Source organism: Nicotiana sylvestris, chromosome 2, assembly GCF_000393655.2.
Source record: "Nicotiana sylvestris chromosome 2, ASM39365v2, whole genome shotgun sequence".
NCBI classification, from domain to species: Eukaryota; Viridiplantae; Streptophyta; class Magnoliopsida; order Solanales; family Solanaceae; genus Nicotiana; species Nicotiana sylvestris.
This window is the reverse complement of record NC_091058.1, coordinates 31,721,841-31,733,950: the sequence shown is the minus strand read 5'-3', so window position 1 is coordinate 31,733,950 and position 12,110 is coordinate 31,721,841.

Below are 12,110 nucleotides of genomic sequence, written 5' to 3'. Positions count from 1 at the left end.
GTGTTATTTTAAACTTATCTAAATAATAACCCGTCGTTGTTCGATCATGGTCGAACCTTTCTTTTTCTGATGGCGAAGGCCCTTGGCCTTAAAGGGTGTTATTTCGAACTTATCGAAATAACAACCCGTCGTTGTTCGATCGAGGTCGAACCTTTCTTTTTCTGATGGCGAAAGCCCTTGGCTTTAAAGGGTGTTATTTCGAACTTATCGAAATAACAACCCATCGTTGTTCGATCGAGGTCGAACCTTTCTTTTTCTGATGGCGAAAGCCCTTAGCCTTAAAGGGTGTTATTTCGAACTTATCGAAATAACAACCTATCGTTGTTCGATCGAGGTCGAACCTTTCTTTTTCTGATGGCGAAGGCTCTTGGCCTTAAATGGTGTTATTTCGAACTTATCGAAATAACAACCCATCGTCGTTCGATCGAGGTCGAACCTTTCCTTCTTTTTTTATGGCGAAGGCCCTTGGCCTTAAAGGGTGTTATTTCGAACTTATCGAAATAACAACCCGTCATTGTTCCATCGAGGTTGAACATTCCTTTTCCTGATGGCGAAGGGCTTTGACCTTAAAGGGTATTATTTCAAACTTATCGAAATAACAACCCGTCGTTGTTCGATTGAGGTCAAATCTTTCTTTTTCTGATAGCGAAGGCCCTTGGCCTTAAAGGGTGTTACTTTGAACTTATCGAAATAACAACCCGTCATCGTTCGATCGAGGTCGAACCTTTCCTCCCCTTTTTTTCTGATGGGAAGGTCCTTGGCCTTAAAGGGTGTTATTTCGAACTTATAGAAATAACAACCCATCGTTTTTCGATCGAGGTCGAACCTTCCTTTTCCTGATGGCAAAGGCCTTTGGCCTTAAAGGGTGTTATTTCTAACTTATCGAAATAACAACCATCGTTGCTCAATCGAGGTCGAACCTTCCTTTTTCTGATGGCGAAGGCCCTTGGCCTTAAAGAGTGTTACTTCGAACTTATCGAAATAACAAACTGTCGTTGTTCGATCGAGGTCGAACCTTTCTTTTACTGATGGCGAAAGCCCTTGGCCTTAAAGGGTGTTATTTCGAAATTATCGAAATAACAACTCGTCGTTGTTCGATCGAGGTCGAACCTTTCTTTTTCTAATGGCGAAGGCCCTTGGCATTAAAGGGTGTTATTTCGAACATATCGAAATAACAACCCGTCGTTGTTCGATTGAGGTCGAACCTTTCTTTTTCTGATGGCGAAGGCCTTTGGCCTTAAAGGGTGTTACTTCGAACTTATCAAAATAACAGTCCGTCATCGTTTGACCGAGGTCGAACCTTTCCTCACCTTTTTTTTTATAGGAAGGCCCTTGACCTTAAAGGGTATTATTTCGAACTTATCGAAATAACAACCCGCGTTGTTCGATCGAGGTTGAACCTTCCTTTTCCTGATGGCGAAGGGCTTTGACCTTAAAGGGTGTTATTTCGAACTTATCGAAATAACAACCCGTCGTTGTTCGATTGAGGTCGAATCTTTCTTTTTCTGATAGCGTAGGCCTTTGGCCATAAAGGGTGTTACTTCGAACTTATCGAAATAACAACCCGTCATCGTTCGATCGAGGTCGAACCTTTCCTTCCCTTTTTTTTTATGGGAAGGCCCTTGGACTTAAAGGGTGTTATTTTGAACTTATCGTAATAACAACCAGTCGTTGTTCGATCGAGGTCGAACCTTTCCTCCCTTTTTTTTATGGCGAAGGCCCTTGGCCTTAAAGGGTGTTATTTCGAATTTATCGGAATAACAACCCATCGTTGTTCGATCGAGGTCCAACCTTCCTTTTCCTGATGGCGAAGGTCTTTGGCCTTAAAGGGTGTTATTTCGAACTTATCCAATGTCGTTGTTCGATCGAGGTCCAACCTTGCTTTACCTGATGGCGAAGGCCCTTGGACTTAAAAAGTGTTGTTTCGAACTTATTGAAATAACAACCCATCGTTATTCGATCGAGGTCGAACCTTCTTTTTTCTGATAACGAAGGCCCTTGACCTTAAAGGGTGTTACTTCTAACTTATCGAAATAACAACCCGTCGTTGTTCGATCGAGGTCGAACTTTTCTTTCTCTGATGGCGAAGGCCTTTAGCCTTAAAGGGTGTTATTTCGAACTTATCGAAATAACAACCCGCCATTGTTCGATCGAGGTCGAACCTTTCTTTTTTTGATGGCGAAAGCCCTTGGCCCTAAAGGGTATTATTTCGAACTTATCAAAATAACAACCCGTCGTCATTCGATCGAGGTCGAACCTTTCCTCTCTTTTTTTATGGCGAAGGCCCTTGCCCTTAAAGCGTGTTATTTCAAACTTATCGAAACAACAACCTGTTGTTGTTCGATCGAGGTAGAACCTTTTTTTTATGGCGAAAGGGCTTGGCCTTAAAGGGTATTACTTTGAACTTATCGAAATAACAATCCGTCATTTTTTAATCGAGGTCGAACCTTTCTTTTTTCTGATGGCGAAGGCCCTTGGCCTTAAAGGGTTTTGCTTCGAACTTATCAAAATAACAACTCGTCGTTGTTCGATCGAGGTCGAACCTTCCTTTTTCTGATGGCGAAGGCCCTTGGCCTTAAAGGGTGTTATTTCGAACTTATAGAAATAACAACCCGTCGTTGTTCGATCGAGGTCGACCTTTCTTTTTATGATGGCGAAATCTCTTGGCCTTAAATGATGTTATTTCGAACTTATCCAAATAACAACCCGTCGTCGTTCGATCGAGGTCAAACCTTTGCTCCCTTTTTTTGATGGCGAAGGCCCTTGGCCTTAAAGGGTGTTATTTCGAAATTATCGAAATAACAACCTGTCGTTGTTCCATCGAGGTCGAACCTTCCTTTTTCTGATGGCGAAGGCCCTTGGCCTTAATGGGTGTTATTTCGAACTTTTCGAAATAACAACCCGTCGTTGTTCGATCGAGGTCGAACCTTTCTTGTTCTGATGGCGAAGGCCTTTGGCCTTAAAGGGTGTTATTTCAAACTTATCAAAATAACAACCCGTCGTTGTTTAATTGAGGTCGAACCTTTCTTTTTCTGATGGCGAAGGCCCTTGGCCTTAAAGGGTATTATTTCGAACTTATCGAAATAATAACCAGTCGTCATTCGATCGAGGTCGAACCTTTCCTCCCCTTTTTTTGAAGGGAAGGCCCTTGGCCTTAAAGTGTTATTTCGAACTTATCGAAATAACAACCCGCCGTTGTTCGATCGAGGTCGAACCTTCCTTAAAGGGTGTTATTTCGAATTTATCGGAATAACAACCCATCGTTGTTCGATCGTGGTCGAACCTTCCTTTTCCTGATGGTGAAGGACTTTGGCCTTAAATGTTGTCATTTCTAACTTATCATAATAACAATCCGTCATTGTTCGATCGAGGTCGAACATTACTTTTTCTGACGGCCAAGGCCCTTGGCCTTAAAGGGTGTTACTTCGAACTTATCGAAATAACAACCCATCGTTGTTCGATCTAGGTCGAACCTATCTTTTTCGGATGGCGAAGGCCCTTGGCCTTAAAAGGTGTTATTTCGAACTTATCAAAATAATAACCCGTCGTTGTTCGATCGAGGTCGAACCTTTCTTTTTTCTGATGGCGAAGGCCCATGGCCTAAAAGGGTGTTATTACGAACTTATCGAAATAACAACCCTTCGTCGTTCGATCGAGGTCGAACCTTTCCTCCCTTTTTTTGTGGCGAAGGCCCTTAGCCTTAAAGGGTGTTATTTCGATCTTATCGGAATAACAACCCGTTGTTGTTCGATCAAAGTCGAACATTTGTTTTCCTGATGGTGAAGGCCTTTGGCCTTAAAGGGTGTTATTTCGAACTTATCAAAATAACAACCCGTCATTGTTCGATCGAGGTCGAACCTTCCTTTTCCTGATGGCGAAGGCCTTTGGCCTTAAAGGGTGTAGTTTCAAACTTATCGAAATAACAACCCGTCATTGTTCGATCGAGGTCGAACCTTTCTTTTTCTGATGGCGAAAGCCCTTGGGCCTTAAAGTGTTATTTCGAACATATCAAAATAACAACCCGTCGTTGTTCGATCGAGGTGGAACCTTTCTTTTGTTGAGGGCGAAAGCCGTTGGCTTTAAAGGGTGTTATTTCGAACTTATCGAAATAACAACCCGTCGTTGTTCGATTGAGGTCGAACCTTTCTTTTTCTGATGGCGAAGGCCCTTGGCCTTAAAGGGTGTTACTTCGAACTTATCGAAATAGCAACCCGTCGTCGTTCGATCGAGGTCGAACCTCTCCTCCCTTTTTTTTATGGGAAGGCCCTTGGCCTTAAATGGTGTTATTTTGAACTTATCGAAATAACAACCCGTCGTTGTTCGATCGAGGTCAAACCTTCCTTTTCGTGATGGTGAAAGCCTTTGGCCTTAAAGTGTGTTATTTCGAACTTATCAAAATAACAACCCGTCGTTGTTCGATCGAGGTCGAACCTTCCTTTTCCTGATGGCGAAGGCCCTTAGCCTTAAAGGGTGTTGTTTCGAACTTATTGAAATAACAACCCATCGTTGTTCGATCGAGGTCGAACATTCTTTTTTCTGATGGCGAAGGCCCTTGGCCTTAAAGGGTGTTGCTTCGAACTTATCGAAATAACAACCCGTCGTTGTTCGATCGAGGTCGAACCTTTCTTTTTCTGATGGCGAAGGCCCTTGGCCTTAAAGGGTGTTATTTCGAACTTATCAAAATAACAACCCGTCGTCGTTTGATCAAGGTCAAACCTTTCTTTTTCTGATGGTGAAAGCCCTTGGCCTTAAAGGGTGTTATTTCGAACTTATAGAAATAACAACCCGTTGTCGTTCGATTGAGGTCGAACCTTTCTTTTTCTGATGGCGAAGGCCCTTGGCCTTAAAAGGTGTTACTTCTAACTTATCGAAATAACAACCCGTCGTCGATCGATCGAGGTCGAACCTTCCTTTTCTTGATGGCGAAGACCTTTGGCCTTAAAGAGTGTTATTTAGAACTTATCAAAATAATAACCCGACGTTGTTTGATCGAGGTCAAACCTTCCTTTTCCTGATGGCGAAGGCCCTTGGACTTAAAGGGTGTTGTTTCGAACTTATTGAAATAACAACCCGTCGTTGTTCGATCGAGGTCGAACCTTTCTTTTTCTGATGGCGAAGGCCATTGGCCTTAAAGGTTGTTACTTCTAAATTATCGAAATAACAACCCGTCGTTGTTCGATCAAGGTCGAAACTTTCTTTCTGATGGCGAAGGCCCTTGGCCTTAAAGGGTGTTTTTTCGAACTTATCGAAATAACAAACCATCATTGTTCGATTGAGGTCGAACCTTTCTTTTTCTGATGGCGAAGGCCCTTGGCCTTAAAGAGTGTTATTTCGAACTTATCGAAATAACAACCGGTCGTTGTTCGATCGAGGTCGAACCTTCCTTTTCATGATGGCGAAGGCCTTTGGCTTAAAGAGTGTTATTTCTAACTTATCGAAATAACAATCCATCGTTGTTCGATCGATGTCGAACCTTCCTTTTCTTGATGTCGAAGGACCTTGGCCTTAAAGAGTGTTATTTCAAACTTATCGAAATAACAACCCGTCGTTGCTCCATCGAGGTCGAACCTTCCTTTTCCTGATGGCGAAGGCCCTTTGCCTTAAAGGGTGTTATTTCGAACTTATCGAAATAACAACCCGTCATTGTTCGATCGAGGTCGATCCTTTCTTTTTCTGATGGCGAAAGTCCTTGGCCTTAAAGGGTGTTATTTTGAACTTATCAAAACAACAACCCATCGTTGTTCGATCGAGGTCGAACCTTTCTTTTTCTAATGGCGAAGGCCCTTGGCCTTAAAGGGTGATATTTCGAACTTATCGAAATAACAATCCATCGTTGTTCGATTGAGGTCGAACCTTTCTTTTTCTGATGGCAAAGGCCCTTGGCCTTAAAGGGTGTTACTTCGAACTTATCGAAATAACAACCCGTCGTCGTTCGATCAAGGTCGAACCTTTCCTCCTTTTTTTTATGGCGAAGGCCCTTGGCCTTAAAGGGTGTTATTTCGAACTTATCGAAATAGCAACCCGTCGTTATTCCATCGAGGTCGAACCTTCCTTTTCCTGATGGCGAAGGCCTTTGGCCTTAAAGGGTGTTATTTGTAACTTATCGAAATAACAACCCGTCGTTCTTCGATCGAGGTCGAACCTTCCTTTTCCTGATGGCGAAGGCCCTTGGCCTTAAAGGGTGTTATTTCGAACTTATCGAAATAACAACCCGTCGTTGTTCGATCGAGGTCGAACCTTTGTTTTTCGGATGGCGAAGGCCCTTGGACTTAAAGGGTGTTACTTCGAACTTATCAAAATAAAAACCCGTCGTTGTTCGATCAAGGTCGAACCTTTCTTTTTCTGATGGCGAAGGCCCTTGGCCTTAAAGGGTGTTATTTTGAACTTATCAAAATAACAACCTGTCGTTGTTCGATCGAGGTCGAACCTTTCTTTTTTCGGATGGGGAAGGCCCTTGGCCTTATAGGGTGTTATTTCGAACTTATCGAAATAAAAACCCATCGTCGTTCGATCGAGGTTGAACCTTTCCTCACTTATTTTATATGGCGAAGGCCCTTCGCCTTAAATGGAGTATTCGAACTTATTGAAATAACAACCCGTCATTGTTCGATCGAGGTCGAATTTTCCTTTTCCTGATGGCGAAGGCCCTTGGCCTTAAAGGGTGTTATTTCGAACTTATTAAAATAACAACCCGTCGTTGTTCGATTGAGGTCGAACCTTTCTTTTTCTGATGGCAAAGGCTCTTGGCCTTAAATAGTGTTATTTCAAACTTATCGAAATAACAACTCGTCGTCATTCGATCGAGGTCGAACCTTTGCTCCTTTTTTTTTATGGCTAAGGCCCTTGACCTTAAAGGGTGTTATTTCAAACTTATCGAAATAACAACCCGCCGTTGTTCGATCGAGGTCGAACCTTCCTTTTCCTGATGGCGAAGGTCCTTGGCCTTAAAGAGTGTTGTTTCGAACTTATTGAAATAACAACCCGTCGTTGTTCGATCGAGGTCGAACCTTTCTTTTTCTAATGGCGAAGGCCCTTGGCCTTAAAGGGTGTCACTTCAAACTTATTAAAATAACAACCCGTCATTGTTCGATCGACGTCAAACCTTTCTTTTTCTGATGGCGAAGTCCCTTTGCCTTAAAGGGTGATATTTCGAACTTATCGAAATAACAATTTGTCGTTGTTCGATCGAGGTCGAACCTTTCTTTTTCTGATGGCGAAAGCCCTTGGCTTTAAAGGGTGTTATTTCGATCTTATCGAAATAACAACCCGTCGTCGTTCGATTTAGGTCGAACCTTTCCTCCCCTTTTTTTATGGAGAAGGCCCTTGGCCTTAAAGGGTATTTTTTCAAACTTATCAAAATAACAACCCGTCGTTGTTTGATAGAGGCCGAACCTTTCTTTTTCTGATAGTGTAGGCCCTTGGCCTTAAAGGGTGTTACTTCGAACTTATCGAATTAACAACCCGTCGTTGTTCCATCGAGGTCGAACCTTTCTTTTCCTGATGGCAAAGGCCCTTGGCCTCAAAGGGTATTATTTCAATCGAGGTCGAACCTTTCTTTTTCTGATGGCGAAAGCCCTTTGCCTTAAAGGGTGTTATTTCGATCTTATCGAAATAACAACCCGTCGTTGTTCGATCGAGGTCGAATCTTTCTTTTTCTGACGGCGAAAGCCCTTGGCCTTAAAAGGTGTTACTTCAAACTTATCGATATAACAACCCGTCATTGTTCTATCGAGGTCGAACATTTCTTTTTCTAATGGCGATGGCCCTTGGCCTTAAAGGGTGTTATTTCGAACTTATCGAAATAACAACCTGTCGTTGTTCTATCGAGGTCCTTTCTTTTTTCTGATGGCGAAGGCTCTTGGACTTAAATGGTGTTATTTCGAACTTATCGAAATAACAACCCGTCGTCGTTTGATCGAGGTCGAACCTTTCCTCATTTTTTTTGATGGCGAAGGCCCTTGGCCTTAAAGGGTGTTATTTCGAACTTATCGAAATAACAACCCGTCATTGTTCCATCGAGGTCGAACCTTCCTTTTCCTGATGGCGAATGCCCTTTGCCTTAAATGGTGTTATTTCGAACTTATCAAAATAACAACTCGTCGTTGTTCGATCGAGGTCGAACCTTTCTTTTTCTGATGGCGAAAGCCCTTGGCCTTAAAGGGTGTTATTTCGAACTTATCGAAATAACAACCCGTCATTGTTCGATCGAGGTTGAACCTTTCTTTTTCTGATGACGAAGGCTCTTGGCCTTAAAAGGTGTTATTTCGAACTTATCGAAATAACAACCCGTCGTTGTTCGATTGAGGTTGAACCTTTCTTTTTTTGATGGCAAAGGCCCTTGGCCTTAAATGGTGTTACTTCGAACTTATCGAAATAACAACCCATCGTCGTTCGATCAAGGTCGAACCTTTCCTCCTCTTTTTTATGGCGAAGGCCCTTGGCCTTAAAAGGTGTTATTTCGAACTTATCGAAATAACAACCCGTCGTTGTTCGATCGTGGTCGAACCTTCCTTTTCTTGATGGAGAAGGCCTTTGGCCTTAAAGGGTGTTATTTCTAACTTATCGAAATAATAACCCGTCGTTGTTCGATCGAGGTCGAACCTTCCTTTTCCTGATGGCGAAGGCCATTGGCCTTAAAGGGTGTTATTTTGAACTTATCGAAATAACAACCCGTCGTTGTTCGATCGAGGTTGAACCTTTCTTTTTCTGATGGCGAAGGCCCTTGGCCTTAAAGGGTGTTACTTCAAACTTATCGAAATAACAACCCGTCGTTGTTCGATCGAGGTCGAACCTTTCCTTTTCTGATGGCGAAGGCCCATGGCCTTAAAGGGTATTATTTCGAACTTATCAAAATAACAACCCGTCGTTGTTCGATCGAGGTCGAACCTTTCTTTTTTCTGATGGCGAAGGCCCTTGGCCTTAAAAGGTGTTATTTCGAACTTATCTAAATAACAACCCGTCATCGTTCGATCGAGGTCGAACTTTTCCTCCATTTTTTTTATGGCGAAGGTCCTTCGCCTTAAAGGGTGTTATTTCGAACTTATCGAAATAACAACCTGTCATTGTTCGATCGAGGTCGAACCTTCCTTTTCTTGATGGTGAAGGCCTTTGGCCTTAAAGGGTGTTATTTCGATATTATCAAAATAACAACCCGTCGTTGTTCGATTGAGGTCGAACCTTCCTTTTCCTGATAGCGAAGGCTCTTGGCTTTAAATGGTGTTGTTTCAAACATATAAAAATAACAACTCGTCGTTATTCGATCGAGGTCGAACCTTTCTTTTTCTGATGTCGAAGGCCCTTGGCCTTAAAGGGTGTTACTTCGAACTTATCGAAATACCAACCCGTCGTTGTTCGATCGAGGTCGAACCTTTCTTTTTCTGATGGCGAAGGCCCTTGGCCTTAAAGGGTGTTATTTCGAACTTATCGAAATAACAACCCGTCGTTGCTCGATTGAGGTCGAACCTTTCTTTTTCTGATGGCAAAGGCTCTTGGCCTTAAATGGTATTATTTCGAACTTATCGAAATAAAAACCCGTCGTCGTTCGATCGAGGTCGAACCTTTGCTCTTTTTTTTATGGCGAAGGCCCTTGACCTTAAAGGGTGTTATTTCGAACTTATCGAAATAACAACTCGTCATTGTTCGATCGAGGTCGAACCTTTGATCTTTTTTTTGATGGCGAAGGCCCTTGACCTTAAAGGGTGTTATTTCGAACTTATCGAAATAACAACCCGTCGTTGTTCGATTGAGGTCGATCCTTCCTTTTCCTGATGGCGAAGGCCCTTGGCCTTAAAAGGGTGTTATTTTGAACTTATCGAAATAACAAACCGTCTTTGTTTGATCGAGGTCGAACCTTTCTTTTTCTGATGGCGAAGGCCCTTGGCCTTAAAGGGTGTTATTTCGAACTTATCGAAATAACAGCTCGTCGTTAGTCCTAGTTTCTGGAGAGTTGGGCATCCTCCGTTGGAATCCCAGTTTGTTTGGTGTTGCTTGCATCAGAGGGTGCAACGTTTGTGGATAGGAGGTGTCGACATTTCACACAAGCTTGCGCTGTATGTGGATTATAGCTTTCTTTCCTGATTCCGGTCGTTCATCTCGGAGATGCTGCCGGCTGGGAGGGCTTCGGCTGTATCGTAGTACTTTTTGTTTTTCCATCTAGATGCCCTTGTGTTCGTTCGTTCGCGAGGGCCTTATATGCTTGCCCTAGCGGAAGGTAGGAGGTGATGGTGAGGTTTTCTTCGCTCCCGTCCGGTGGTTCAGTGGGGGAGAGCTGGTTCCGGAGCACCATTCATCTAATTTAGAAGATTTGCGGCTGATGGGGCGATGAGTTCTGGGTTCGGTGGACTCACTCGGCTTTCCTTCTCTTAACACGTTGTATTCGTGTCTCGCGTGAGTTAGATTTTTCCTTCGTGCTTCTTTTGGTGAATGATCGTGTTTCTCAGCTTTGATCTGGGAAAAACTAGGAGTTTTCACTAGGAAATTCCCACAGACGGCGCCAAATTGTTTGACTCAAAAGATGTTAAGATCTTTTGGAACAAATCAAGCAAAGATGAAAGCGTAAATCATAGTCAAACTTAATTGATTTCAGATCGAGAGATTTGGTAATAATACATGTATAAGGGATGAAAAAAATATCAATAATCTCATTAAGATTCAATATCGCCTTCTTCCTCAGTCTTTGAGGAAGAGGGATTATAATTGCTTTTTCTCTAGGATCCAGGGATGGAGCTTTTGCTTCATTTTCTCCCTAGTTAAAACATGGAGAAGCCCCCCTGAAAGCCTCCCTGGGCTATATATATATTTCGAAACCTCTTCACCCCTATCGTGACTTGGCGCGCTTGGGTCAGTGGTGCGTTCTGGTCGTGGCTCTAGGCATTGCTCTTTTCGATGTGTCGGATATCTTAAAAGAGAAATGAAGCGGACTCTATTGACTTTCACTACCTGATTGCTAAAAAGGGGTCGTGGGCAACCTGATCGTGACGGTCAGATTTTGACCAATACAGAGAGCTATGAAACCCAAAATAGAATAGTAATAAAATAATTGATATTGATACATCACACAGCCATAAAATGGCATGAATTATACGTGCATGGCTTCTGTCGTAACAGCCATCATTGTCGTACAATCGAAATGTACGAATCTTTGACCCATGATGTGTTAGTGATAAAGCAATTATTTTATATATATTATACTCGTAGCAATTATTGACAAACATTTCAACATTATTTTTTGGTCTTATCCGCCAGCGCCTCCAACCACCATACTCCTTCCAGATTCGGAGATTCCCAAAATCCTTTTGTGTCAAACTCGATAGACCGAATGCGGAGTTCACACGGGGTCATGAGCTTCTTATATTTTACCAGAGGCATGGTTTTTCTGTACAGAATTGAATCTTCAGATTACTCGTATTCGTGAATTCCGAATATCAAATGATCAACAAAAACTAGGACCGCCTAATATTGGTGTGAACACATAAAATTAAAATCCTGGGTTTTACTACTATGTCCCTTCGAGAAAGCTACAGACCACATATTTAGAAACCCATATGGCATACGTCATTCATTGCGTGGATAATTCTTCGGTTTTCGGCATTTGTGCACATGGGTTTCGTTTCTTAGATCCATCCCCGTCAGCGTGGGCCACTATTCCAGCCCAACTTCTCATCGAATTCCAATTTTTATAGAAGAAAACAATAGAATACAACAATTATGCTGCTTGAAACACTTTATTGTCTCTTTCTTTCTTTTTTATTTTCCAATGAACACTTTTTATCTTTTGAAGAATTTTGGAACAAATACGTAATTTTCATGAAATAGGATAAGATAATATGATTATAACAACAACAACCACAACCGATCCAGTATAATCCCATAAGTGAAGTTTCTGGAAGACCTTCGGCTTAGGAGATAATGCGGTTATAAGAGAAACACAAATATTTTTAGTGCATTTGTTTATAAGATTTTTAAATTCTATTAATGCTTCTATATTTTTGTTATAATTATAAGGATGAAATACAAAATTGACCAGTCGATCAAAATTAGTTATGTCACACCTCCTTTTTGCGCGCCCGCCCCGAGGGGTTAGATGCGCGGGTGGAGTTTTTCCAATTTAA